General features: G+C 32.0%; 1 protein-coding gene across 9 annotated transcripts in view; it reads right to left on the reverse strand.

Moving 5' to 3' along the window:
* LOC129954166 (dystrophin, isoforms A/C/F/G/H) overlaps positions 1-12846 on the reverse strand; it is a 114739-nt gene that overhangs the window by 36960 nt on the left and 64933 nt on the right. The gene's annotated exons all lie outside the window — the stretch shown is intronic.

Consider the following 12846-nt stretch of genomic DNA (forward strand, 5'->3'; position numbering starts at 1 on the left):
ATAGGACAATGGTCTCTCCGTTTGTTTTTGCCATAAGGCTTCATCCTTTTCTTCCCCGGCAATTGATTGATGACCGTGAAACGTTACAGAATGTTTCATACCTACATTTTGTATCGGTACATTCATATTAGGCGCTACTAACTTTTCGCTTTGTTCTCCTCTAATGTTATCGTTGCTAGAACTTTTTTTACAGATTTTATTCGTAACAAATTCTGCTTTACTACTTTGAGGAGAAACTCGTGCAGATCCAGACTGGATCAGTTGGGACTGACGCCTAATCGGGATCGGCGGAGCTTGAAATGAGTTATCTATCTCGTTGTATCGTTCCAAGCTTCTAGGACGCTTTCCTGCAATACTTTTGTGCAGCAACAGAATTTGTGCGCTATTAGGCAAATTATTTTCATTTGCTGCAATATGGTTATCATTCGACTTCTTAATAGGTCGTGGTGTGCTTTGAGACCGCCTGGGAACAATAGGTTGCTTGGTGGTAGGTTTTTGTTCCTTAGAAGCAATTTTATCATTTGAACAAGTTGGACTATTGTTATACTGTTGAAACAATGCTGCATAGAGAATTTCCTTTTCAGCTCCCGACAGATGTTCAGATTCAGAATTTTTTAGATGTGGCTTTGAAAAAATAAGTCGCTGTTGCTCATTTTGAGCGGTTGGAAGTTGGTGATACAACTGTTTGGTCCGGTAACTGGGGACACTTGATGGCTTCAGGTCAAAAGTAGTTCCGTTATGTGTTGATGTGACGGCAATACTATGCGGTCGCTTCGGTCGCCAATTAGAATACTTCACACCGTCCGAAATTGGTAAGTTAGGAAAACTTGCAACGTTCTCAATCATTTCAGTTTTTTGTGGAAGAGGGTTTGCTATGGTGTCATTTTTAGACGTGTCGCTGATGCCATTTGAAACGTGACTATCATCAACCCCATTAAGAATGATTTTTGCAGTAGAAGTGCAGTGCCCATTGGACAGAGCACTCGATTTATCCTGTTTTATTGGAATTGTATTCTTTTCTGGGGATACACTCTCTTGGCTACATTGTTTTAAAGATGTTGTCAGTTTTATGCCATCATTTTGAATGCTTATGTTTTCAGGTTTTGATTCCATTTTAATGCACTCGATAGCGAATATGTACACATATTTAAATGAACCGCGTATCATCCGAATTAAATAATATACATTTTTGTCGTTATTCGTTTTTTATTGTATTGTTCGGTATAACTTCGATTTTTTAATTTATCTACTTATTTAAAATGAGACTTTAAACTGCTGCTTGAAACTATGAATACGAGTTTTCGATTTTTAATTTTATTTACTTAATAGAAATTGAACCTTTAACTGCTACTGGAAGCGACTTGTACTCGGACTATTATTGGTACTTGCGCCTAATTTTCATTGCGAAACTAGAATAGTCTTAATCGTTCTAAAAGCGGTTGAGACTTGCTTTAGGAACATTATCGATTTTGGGCGTATATAACCCTAAGACAATTTCTATACCTTGTATGAATTTTAAGACGAGACAAAATAAAGTGCACGACTTGCTCCTGTATCCAAAGACTTTGATTACAAATAGTACTTGTATTTCAAAATTTTAAAATAGGTTTGTGTGCAGAAATTAAAATGCTATCTAACTAAGCAATTTAACTCATTTTTTTGTTAGAAAATCGAAAGACCGGGTTTTTAAAGTAATATTTTATACATATATTGTAAATTATTATTATCGAGATGTCCAACGTTTAAAAACAATTGTGTATATTTTTTAAAAATACAAAAAATAACAATGATCATTTTTGATCATCAAATATTATAAAGACAGTATAAGAGCTTAGAGAAAGTTTAATAAAAAACTATAGGTTCGTTTTTGTCAAAATTCGTCAGATTCTTCTATCCTGGTGATGCTTGCCTTCTAAAATTTGGGATATGGGCTTGTGACTAACGAATTCCTTGCCAGAATCCTGAACTAGAACTTGTAGAGAGAACGCACAATGTCTGCCCAGGTTAAAAAAGTCGCAGAGGAAAGAAGGCAGAATGGGACATTTTGCCTCCTGTTCAACCTCACATTGGAGAAAATACGAGAGTCTGAAAAATCAACCAAAGGGTCAATAGCCAACGCAACTACAGGTAACACAGATAACATTGACATGTGTGGAAAAAACCAACAAGCTGCACATAACTTATTTATCCAGACCGAGCGTGCCTCAGAAAACCTGAGATTAATAGTAGGCGATCAGGAAATAAAGTAAGTAAAAAAACAGTCCTTTGAGAACTAGGGCCTAGTTACTCGCAACTCTCAACCATTCCTGTGTGCGAGTAATGCTGTCAAAGATGGAGGGCACCTACAGTTTTCAACCGAATACGAACAGCTAATTTGAGAAAGCACTTTTCATGATAAGAAATACTTTTGGATTATTTTTCAATATGCTCGCAAGAGGCAGTACCCGTGAAAAATGGCGCAGGCAGGGTTTGAACTCAAGTGTTCTGGCATGACAATCTAACGCACTAGCCATCACGTCATGGAAACAACTTAAGACAAAAAAATATTTGTCAAACGTTACTCGTAGATTCATGTTAGAACTATCATAAATTGAACGTATTAATATAATAAATGCAAGTTTCTGCCATTAATTAACACCAACCACAACACGACACATATGCGATTACATATTGTCTGACTGCAAATGTTTGCATACAATCTATACATCGAGAATCAAAAACCGGTAAAAGAAAAAGAAGTTAAGTATCCATTAGATTTCCATTTGAAGAAGAAATCATTGTAGACCTGAATCTTTAATCAAGCAAACCAACCTAACCATCTGTGCAGGTGGTGATTTTGTCCCACAAAAATATGTACACAAATTATAATCAACCCAATTACTGTGTTGGATATATGCACATATGTATGCCTATAAACATATTAATGTATGTAGAAGTAACTGGGAGTATTGATTTAAGGGTAAACTTCCACTAACAACGCCTAGTACACAGTGCACACGGATGTTATGGATACCTTTGTTGATGAAATGTGGTGGTGTGCTTACCTATTTCGAAATTTCTTTTGAGCTATTATCCTTCCTTCTTTTTAAAAAGGATACACCTACATTCAAATATTTACTACCAAAACACTTTTCGTGCGTATACGGATAAAATGATGGAGCTTTCATTTTGACAAGTAGAAACGGTTGAACCACTCACGAGTAAAAGGAAAATGTAGTGCACAACAAACATATTTCATGATATTTAATAACTTTTAGTTTTTGTATATTCGAGAAAAAAAAGTCTTGGTTTGAAAAAAATTGTATTACACTCAAATTTATGAATTATTTATCTATTACACTCGAAAAAAAGCATTATTTTTGAATTAAATAGACTTATGATGCAAGTACCATCAATTAAAAAATAAACCATTGTTTATATAAAACTGAAAAAGGTGGTTTTTGAACTATTTTGTACTTTTATATTCATAGATTTAAAGCCAATACCACAGTTTTCCATAATTTGTCAGATTTGTTAGAATATAAAACAGCCCATTAAAGATTATTCCAGGTTAATAAAAAGGAAATAAAATAAAATTTGATATATCACATTTCAAGAAACACCCCTTTAAGGAAATAGTATAGTATGGAAAATATAAAAAAAACGCTTTGTTAGTTAAATTTAATATTAATTATTTAGATATAAACATTTTTGCACACAAGTCCCAAATTATTGGGTTAAAAATTAGGTATATTTTTGTACAATTATGACTCGTAGAAAGGTATAAACGTTCTAACATTAACAACGTTTACCACTGAAGTGTTAAGCATATTCGAGTTTATGAGCATAGAAGAAGAAATAGTGTTAATTGCATATATTCCTATATCTGTATCCTTTTGTAAATTATCACCATAAATTATCTATCAGCAGCAGTTTAAAATACAACTTATGAAGATAAGTTAAAATAAATTTCAGAATCAAAATCACTTTTTTTAATGAAGTAAATTATTTCACAACCAGTTGATACCGTTTAGTTTGCCTTTTTTCAACCAAATATATATATTTATTATTATATTAATATTATTACACTAAAAAAAAACTTCATATTAAAGCACTTGATTGAAAGAAAATAAAACTATCTAAATCGCTATACATTTTATAGGGAAAAATCTGTATCTGTGTTGGGAATATGAAAAATAAGGATACAATTTTTAAAGTTCAGGAAATAGAGACCGATGTTGTTTTATCATAAAAAGTTACACATAAACTAAAATATTTCTTAGAGCAGATGAGATTTAAAGAAGACAGACAATAATTTTTTGTAAAGATATTTCAAACATTAAACAAACGATCCGACCGACCGACACGACGACGATGACGACGGACCAACCGACATCTTAAACATTTTGGGATAGTCTCCCCTATTAATTCACTGATAGTGAGATATTAAGCTGGTGTCGTCGAAATGTACATGCAAGTGTACAGCATGAGTGGAAGCTGGCTCTTTGGTAAAATGAAGTAGCGTCTTCCATCACACAAAGTGTTTTGTTTGCTTTATGAGTGGTTATGGTTGTTACGATAATTGTGCTTCTGCTATTGCTGCTGATTCTTTTCAAAGCAGTCGAGATGAGAGCTACCGGGAACTGGGATGCTGTTTTCGTGTAATTTTTCTCAGCAGTAAGGCTAAAGAACAAACTTTGGGAGGTATTGAGTTGAAGACCATGCGCATTTAAAGATAGAGAAGCTTTCGAAAACTTTTTTTTTGGGAAATTCTAGTATTTATAAACATTTTCTTCACTTTGGTGTTAGTGTATTTTTTGAAATAATTTGTATGTAATCAGACATTTAAGAAAAATAGTTCTAAACTTCTCGGAGAGATTGTAGGTATACATAATATGCATGCACCCTCACTTTAGTGCTACGGATGCTATTGTTGATTTTAAACAATGTCCACGTGATAGATTTGTATGAGTGTATTCACACAATGTGTGTCAACTGAGCAAGCTTTATTCCATTAGAATAAAGAATAATAATGACTTTAATGTCTATCCCGATATTACGGTTTGAGCTAACGTTTTTTTTACATTGGTTTAAAGCTTCTTCACAGAAAAATGTATTCATTTAACTTGAAATTAATTATTTTGCTTTTTATGATCTGTTGATAATTTGTGCGCATTTCATATTGCCCTTTTTTGTTTACACCATTAGATAAGCTTATTACATTAAGCTTTTTCAAACGACCAAAGAATGTCGAACAAAAAATATATGCTCATATGCTGCTTATCATTTAGTGCAGTCTTAGTAAGTAATAGCGAACCACAATAGTATAAATGTTAAAAATTATTAAAAAAAGAAAATTTTAACCAAACAATGAAAGAGGATTCAAATATGTTTAAATTAAATCGGATTAAAAGCTCGTTGTTTTTATAAATTTAGTCCATTTATTGTTATTAAAAATTAATGTTTTATTTCGAGTCTTAACTGGAAAACGTTTTGAAACGAAATAATGAGCGTCAACAGACCCTTTTAAATATAGGACCCTAATCATAGACCTCGCATTACGTAATAATTCGACACTTATGTGATAAGTGAAGCTTAATTGAACATCTTTATATCTAAAAGTACAAGTTTCCTAGATATTTTACAAGTTTTATTGCCAATATATAAAAAAAACAAGTGGAAAATTGTTTAATTGTCGTTTTTCTGCAACATAAAGCTAAAAGTGTGGAACGTAACTAAATCTTACAGGTGATTTAACATTTGTAAGATACAGAAGACGCGTACACATTTTGTCCTTCGCAATAATGTCATTTTTACCGAAAAAAAAAAACAATGCCAATGTACGTACAGATAAATAGAAACACCAAAGAGAGTTTTAAGAAGTAAATTTGTTATTAACTTAAAAAGTTCTTTTTTTTTCAAGTTTGATCTTCATTTTCTTAATTTTTTTTCTTTCAAACTAAAATCAACCATTATTTAGAGTAAAATGAGAACTTAAAATATTTTAAATTCATAGATGTAAAAAAGGAACAAATTTCTTGGACATTAATATAGATACAAAGATTTGAAAAAATTAAATTAAATGCAAAGCTATTCTGGATTTAAACAATATTTTGATATCTGGTAGCCTGGCCATTAGCTTTAATTGCAGTCTGAAATCTATTGAAAATTAGGTCAAATAATCGGCTGAATCTGTTAATTGAAATATTGTACCACTCCTGTTGAACCATCCTCCACAGTTCGGCTTTATTTTTTGTCACATGTTTTCCAACCGAGCATTTTAAATCTCCTCCAAAATATTCTATGGGATTTAAGTCAGGCGATTGGGAAAAAATATTGGAGTGGCAAATACGCTGGTTTTTTGGTCTTACGGTCGTTGTCCTTCTGAAGAACAAATTTGAGAGGCATGTTCTCGTCCCCATAAGGCAGCATCGGATCCTTTATGATATTCACCTCCATATTTTGATCCATTTTATCCTCAATCAATACCAATACGGTTCAACAACATACCTTGCCCTTTTTCTGGATGAATTTGGGATTTAGTTCTTTCAAAGGAAGCTTAATAACGGTTTGTCTGCCATCACTTCCAAACAAATTAATTTTTTTTTGTCCATTCATAAAACATGCCTCCACTTTTTGACTGCTTTTAAACCGCGTTGTTATATTTGTTTGTTTTTCTTGCAAACCTTCTGAGCAAGTTATCTTCAACAAGTCTTCTTCGAACAAATCTGGAAGTTATTGTAAGCTGAAGTTTTTAATTTCCTTGAAGACTTGTAAGGACCTTTTTTTTAGGCGAAAATGATATTTCAGTCTTCACTTGGGGTTGTTTTGCTTGGTTTTCCAAGCTGTTTTTTAGCTCTTAGCAGTCAAATTGCTTTTGCAATCCATTTGAGAGATCTGCTTATTATTCTGGCTATTTCCCATATTTTCCCTCACAGCGACTCATGTTTTCATGAGAATTAATTGTTAAATTATTAAATAATTTTAATTTACTTCCTAAAGTGAACTTAAGTAAAAAACTAATATTTTTGATAGTAGTTAAATATTAAGATATGTGTTCCAACTTGAATGTCCACCAAAAACACAGTCTTACCTAGTAAATGGTTCATCTCCAAACAATCAGCAAGCAAACAAAATAAAACCCATGTTATTTTGCATAAGATACCTAACGGTTAAAACTTTATTCTAATGCATGTTGTTTTAATTTGGTTTTATTATTATCAACTGTCTCTGTGTCTATTTTAATGTCCATATCTATATGTTTGTGGGCCTTATTCAATCATTAATAATAAAGTACCTATGTACCCTTACTTTTTTAGAATTGGTTTAAACATTGGTATTTGTTCAAACGTCAAAAGCGCTTGGCAAATTTTGTGTGTTTTCTAAATACAGAAAAAAGTGGTGTAATCTTAAGTGATGGTACTTTAAGTTATGATTATTTTTTCATCATGAAATACGACATTTGAAATTTTCTTCAACCGTAAAATTTTGTATGTCTTACAGAAATAATCTGCACCGCTAAAATGTATGTAATACTAAACTTGGCTCTTGACTTTTAAATTTACGAGATCTTTCGAAGCTAAAATAATATTACAAAATGTTATGATATTTAAAATGAAAATGCTAAATATATATGTATTTGTTTATGCATTCAGAAAATGTTTGTATTGTGCCATCTTTTGATTATTATTATTTTCTTAATATGTTAAAAAAAAGAATCCCAAAGGAAGAAATTATGCAAAAAAAACAGTAGTTTTTCTTTCGCCCACCTTTAAAGCTTTCTACAAGGAAAAACTATTTTCTAGAGAATGCGTACAACAATTTAAATTGTTATTGAATTGGAATGTAAAAAGTATTTGTGATTATTAAATGAATATTTTTCAAACTTTAATCACATTGTAAATGCGTACCCGCATGAAATCCTACAGCTTTTTACCTTGGTTTAACGCAATTAAGTAGTGTTTTATTTTCCCCGTCAGATCATCTATTTATTTGCGTTACAACAGCAAAGCTAAATCCTGGTTTATGCTTGGTGCCACTTTTACCACAGCTAATGAAACATTGGCTCTTTTGCGCGAAAAATTCAATTGCAGTGTTACGAGTATCTCACGTGGCGAAAATGTTATGTGCCTTCCAAGACCATCAAATTTGACAAAGCAAAGATTCTTTCTTTAAAGTTATTTGAAAGAAACGATGTACGTCGATAAGACAATTCTGCACATCAACGACAAAGAATCTTAACTATTATGCCTCAGCGTTATCAAAAATTTGAACCATCAGATGGGGGCGTTCCGCCGGAGTCGCAGCAGCCATTTGGCAATAATAAATTACAATAATTTCCTAAATAATTTGTGTTTTATTCAAACTCAAAATCTACTCTTAAAATGTTACCACCAATTATATCAATACAGAAGTCAATTGAAATTTCAAATTGTAGTAAAAAATAAAACCAGAGCGTTATAAAAAGAAAATCATCTCTTGCCTTACATTGGTCGTAAAATACACTACGGCAGTGTAAAAAAGGGCAAGCAAAGATTAAAATCACAACTAAATAAGACATTTCACGGAAAAGCAATATCAAAGTACTACAAAAAGACCATTCCTGTGGGCACAAACAAAAATTCATGTGAGGGGTTAATACCAAAGAAACAAAATATTATAGAAAAATCATTATTTTTGCAGGAAAGTTCTATTTTCATAAATCATTCTTCTCAATAGGCGTGAGACATCTGTTTTTAATTATTTACGCCATAATTTGAATATAATTTATACACAAATAAAGGAAATTATCTTTAATTAAAATAAAAACTAAACTTTATCTAATAATCTATTAGGAACTAGTATATTTACTTATATCTAATCGCCTACAATTTTTTCAAAAACATATCACATAGGTTGATATTGATACTTCACCTTCCATTTCGTCGTTAAAAAAGAACTTACTTATATGCATGTACACGTGCGCACATTTCAAATGAAAATATTAAAATCACTTAATACTTCAAAAAGGGTCTATTTCCAAGAGATGCAGAAGGAGATACAAATTCCTAATAGATTTCCAATTATTTGAAGTATTCACAAACGTAGATAATAAATAATGCATTTTTCCACTTGAAAATAATGACTATATTTTGAAGCTAAAATTCTTAAAGATAATTTTCTTCGCAGTTATAATAAAATACACTTTTAAATACACGTGCTCCACACATACATACCACCAAAAAATGTATAAATCTTTTTGTATATATATTTAGGATGAGGAATGTCTTATCGATGCACATACTCGGATTGTTAAACTGCTTACATTTTTCTATAGACAAGTCAACTTAAAACATAATAGATAAATTAAATAAGTAAATACACTTGCAAAAACAAGGACTAATAGAATTTGAAGAGTAAATAGAACGGATTAAAGGATTAATTAAATGTCCAGCTTATTCAAAGTGAAACAACTATATTAAGATGTCGTAGTAAGACGAAACGCGTCGATGTTATCTATCAAAACATATATGTACTCAAAAATTTCCACAAAATATCAACAAAACGTTTCATTGAATATGAAATAAGTATATTACATATTTTTTAAACTCTATTTTTTCATAGCATTTTTTTAAATTATTATACCTGCTTATCTTATGTTTGTTTATTTTTCTAAAAATTGGAAAAGAAATATTTTGAAGGAGAAGATAGCAAGCCTATACGCTGGCCGCTGTTAACCTAAAGATCCTTGGTCTTACAGACATGGCTACTTGTAGGTTTTGTATTATTGATGGAAAGCGGGTATTTTTACTTTAATTTGGCAGTTGTCAAGTAATTTATTTTCAACGCATTTCAACGAAACTCATTTTTAGTTGAATAGAAATATTAATAAATAAAACTGCTGTACCTTAAGTGAATGTTAAAACACCGTTATATACACAAAAACTAAATGTTTAGTGTGCTTTATGGATTTGTGAAATAATTGTTCCGTACTTCTTTAAAAACTATGATATAAATAGATGCTGACTTTTTCGTTTATCAATTGAACAACCATGATTTGCAGGAGCTACAGTTTCAAAAAGACGGAGCAACGCGTCATACAATTCGTGCCACAATTGATTTACTGATTGGTAATCTTATAGTTTCAAGTTACGGACCGTGAATTGGGCTCCAATATGGTGCGATTTAACATTTTTCTGTGGAAATACGTGAAGTCACCAGTCAACGCCGATAGGTACGCAACAATTGAGCACTTCTTCAAGTTATGTGAAAAAGTCATAGAAAATTTGACCTTCAGATCAGACTACGTCTGAGCCATCCGTTGCGGTCATATGCCAAAAACCATATTTAATTTATGAAATAAGAATACTTCACAAATGCCCAAGTTTACCAAGGGACCATGTTTATATAAAATAATAACTATTTCAACGTTGTGAGTCATAAAATAGGGTTTTATTTATTTGTATGCCTGTACATTGCACATATTCCTAAGTGCCTTCATTTGAAAATTTAGACACACAGCACGTATGAAACGGACCACTGTGCGGCGGATGAATTTAATTGTAAATAAATGAATTAGGTGAAGCAACAATTCGTTGAGAACTAAGGCCTAGTGGCAACTCTCAACCATTCCTGTGTGCGAGTAATGTTGTCTGGAACGGGACCTACAGTTTTCAACCTAATACGAACGGCTAATTTGAGAATACACTTTTCATAAAAAGAATTACATTTGAGGGATTTGTCAATTCCCCGCAAGAGGCAGTACCCTGGCACATGCAGGCATTAATCATGACATGACAGTTTTACGCACTAACCAACACGCCACGGCAACTCCTTGAATTTAATTGACCAGTTTATATTCTTGAGATCTCTGTATACTCAAAAATATTATGTGGGATTCGAAGAAGTTAATACAGTAAAAGCTTATATTTTTTAATAATTATAACAGGTTATCCATTTTGCGGTTTCAAAATTATAGGGCTGGAATTCGATATCTGTTAAACTAAATTGTTAAACCAATTTTTGTATGTCAGTTGAAAGTTTGACATTTACGAAAATGGATCACTTAACTATGGCACAATGCATACAAATTGGTTTTTAAAAAATGGTGATTCTGACACAGCCATATATCGCCCTTTAGGAGGAGATAGATTATGGTTCACATAACTACAACTACGCACGCAGTTTGCAAAATTGTGAAAACATTTGAAGAGACTTAATTGCTTACAGATATTGTACATCAATTGCTTACATATCGTTGCTGTAAGTGAAAGGGTTGCCGAAGATCCGAAGGAATTAGGACTGTCTTACAGCACATTATGACGAATTTTGAATTTAGATCTACACATACGATTTGACACCGCAGGACTTTGTTTTGTGGGGCTAAGCGAAAGACCGTGTTTATGCATATGAACCTTCAACTCTTGAGCCTTCAAACTTTACAATAAAATAGATATATCATGCAAAAAAAATATTTTACACATGTTTTATTTACGATTACTTTTGAAACCGCATAATTGATAACCCTGTATTATAATATATTAAATGATACTACTTTTCAGACCCTTATTAGCAAGCATCAGCACATTCCCCAACCAATATGGGTCGACAACAACCAGACATTATACCATGAATCAATATAAAAATAATGCATGGAGAAGACGAATACGAATAGGAAATGTGCCATGTTTAAATTAATTTCAATAGCGAGTCTCAACTTAAAATGCCACGACGAATTAACACATGCCAAGAATTGCAAATATATTGTTGCAGATCGGAGGGGTGGCAGGAGTGTTGGTTGCTGAGTTGGGCAAACAAGGCGCTAAACTGGTATGGGGTATTGAAAAGGTTCGCGATCTGGGAACCAGTCTAAAAAGAGGATAGTTGTTATGGTATATATGACAAAACGACCTGATAAGTAGTCTAAAATAAATTGTATAAAATTTTATTTCAAATGAAAAGAGTGTTTTTATGTTTTAATCGTTTTACGCCCCGAATCTTACAATTATTTTTGTTTTTATTGCCAAAACTCTGAGAAAAGATTTTTTATTATTTGATTCAAAATTTTTTATAAATTTTAGAAAACAAAAATGCTCAAATGCAGTGAATAAACGGTGCAGTCAATAGCATAGAAGACATATACCATACGTGATAACCTGACAGCCTATTTAGATTTGAGTTCAGCACGGATTTTCAGTACTTGCCTAGGCCTGGAAAAAGGATAGGGATGGATGAACAGCAGTTTTTTCAGGAAACTGTAAAGCCGATGAAATTTCTAAACATATTACCAACATTACTCAATCTAGCACGTTTGGTATATCAATCGTTACGTGCAAGATTTTGGTAAAACAACACAAAATTCTATACAGAAAACAACGAAAACATTTTCTTTAACTTAGATTCAAAGCGGTCCATGCCCGTGATTTCTAAGATGATTGCATATAAGCACTTTGATTATTGCCGGACACCGCCTATTAGGATAACTTCGCTCACAGCAACTTTGGAAACCAAACAAATTACCTGAATATTTAAAATCAAAAGTAAAGAAATTAGGTAATTTTCATAAGCTCCGAAAAATGCGCAAATTAAAATAAGGGATAAGGTCTTTTTTTAATGATTTCCAATAGCAATTGGATTCATGCATTTTTATTCTTCTTATATAAATTGCCTTTAGTATGTTCCATAAAATTTCTCGACGTGTTTCTCACACAGGTTGAATTTCTTGTACAGGAGGGATTTAGTTTAGGAACAGAAAATGCTAGATTAAAATTTGAGTAACATTTTACCTAAAAAGCTAATTCGTATTCCAAAAAATAAGTTGTGAATATGTCCCAACCACAGTTATTACATAAACATATATACTTAAAGAAGTAAAGTTTCCAGTACTTG

The sequence above is a fragment of the Eupeodes corollae genome, chromosome 1 (genome assembly GCF_945859685.1).
Source record: "Eupeodes corollae chromosome 1, idEupCoro1.1, whole genome shotgun sequence".
NCBI classification, from domain to species: Eukaryota; Metazoa; Arthropoda; class Insecta; order Diptera; family Syrphidae; genus Eupeodes; species Eupeodes corollae.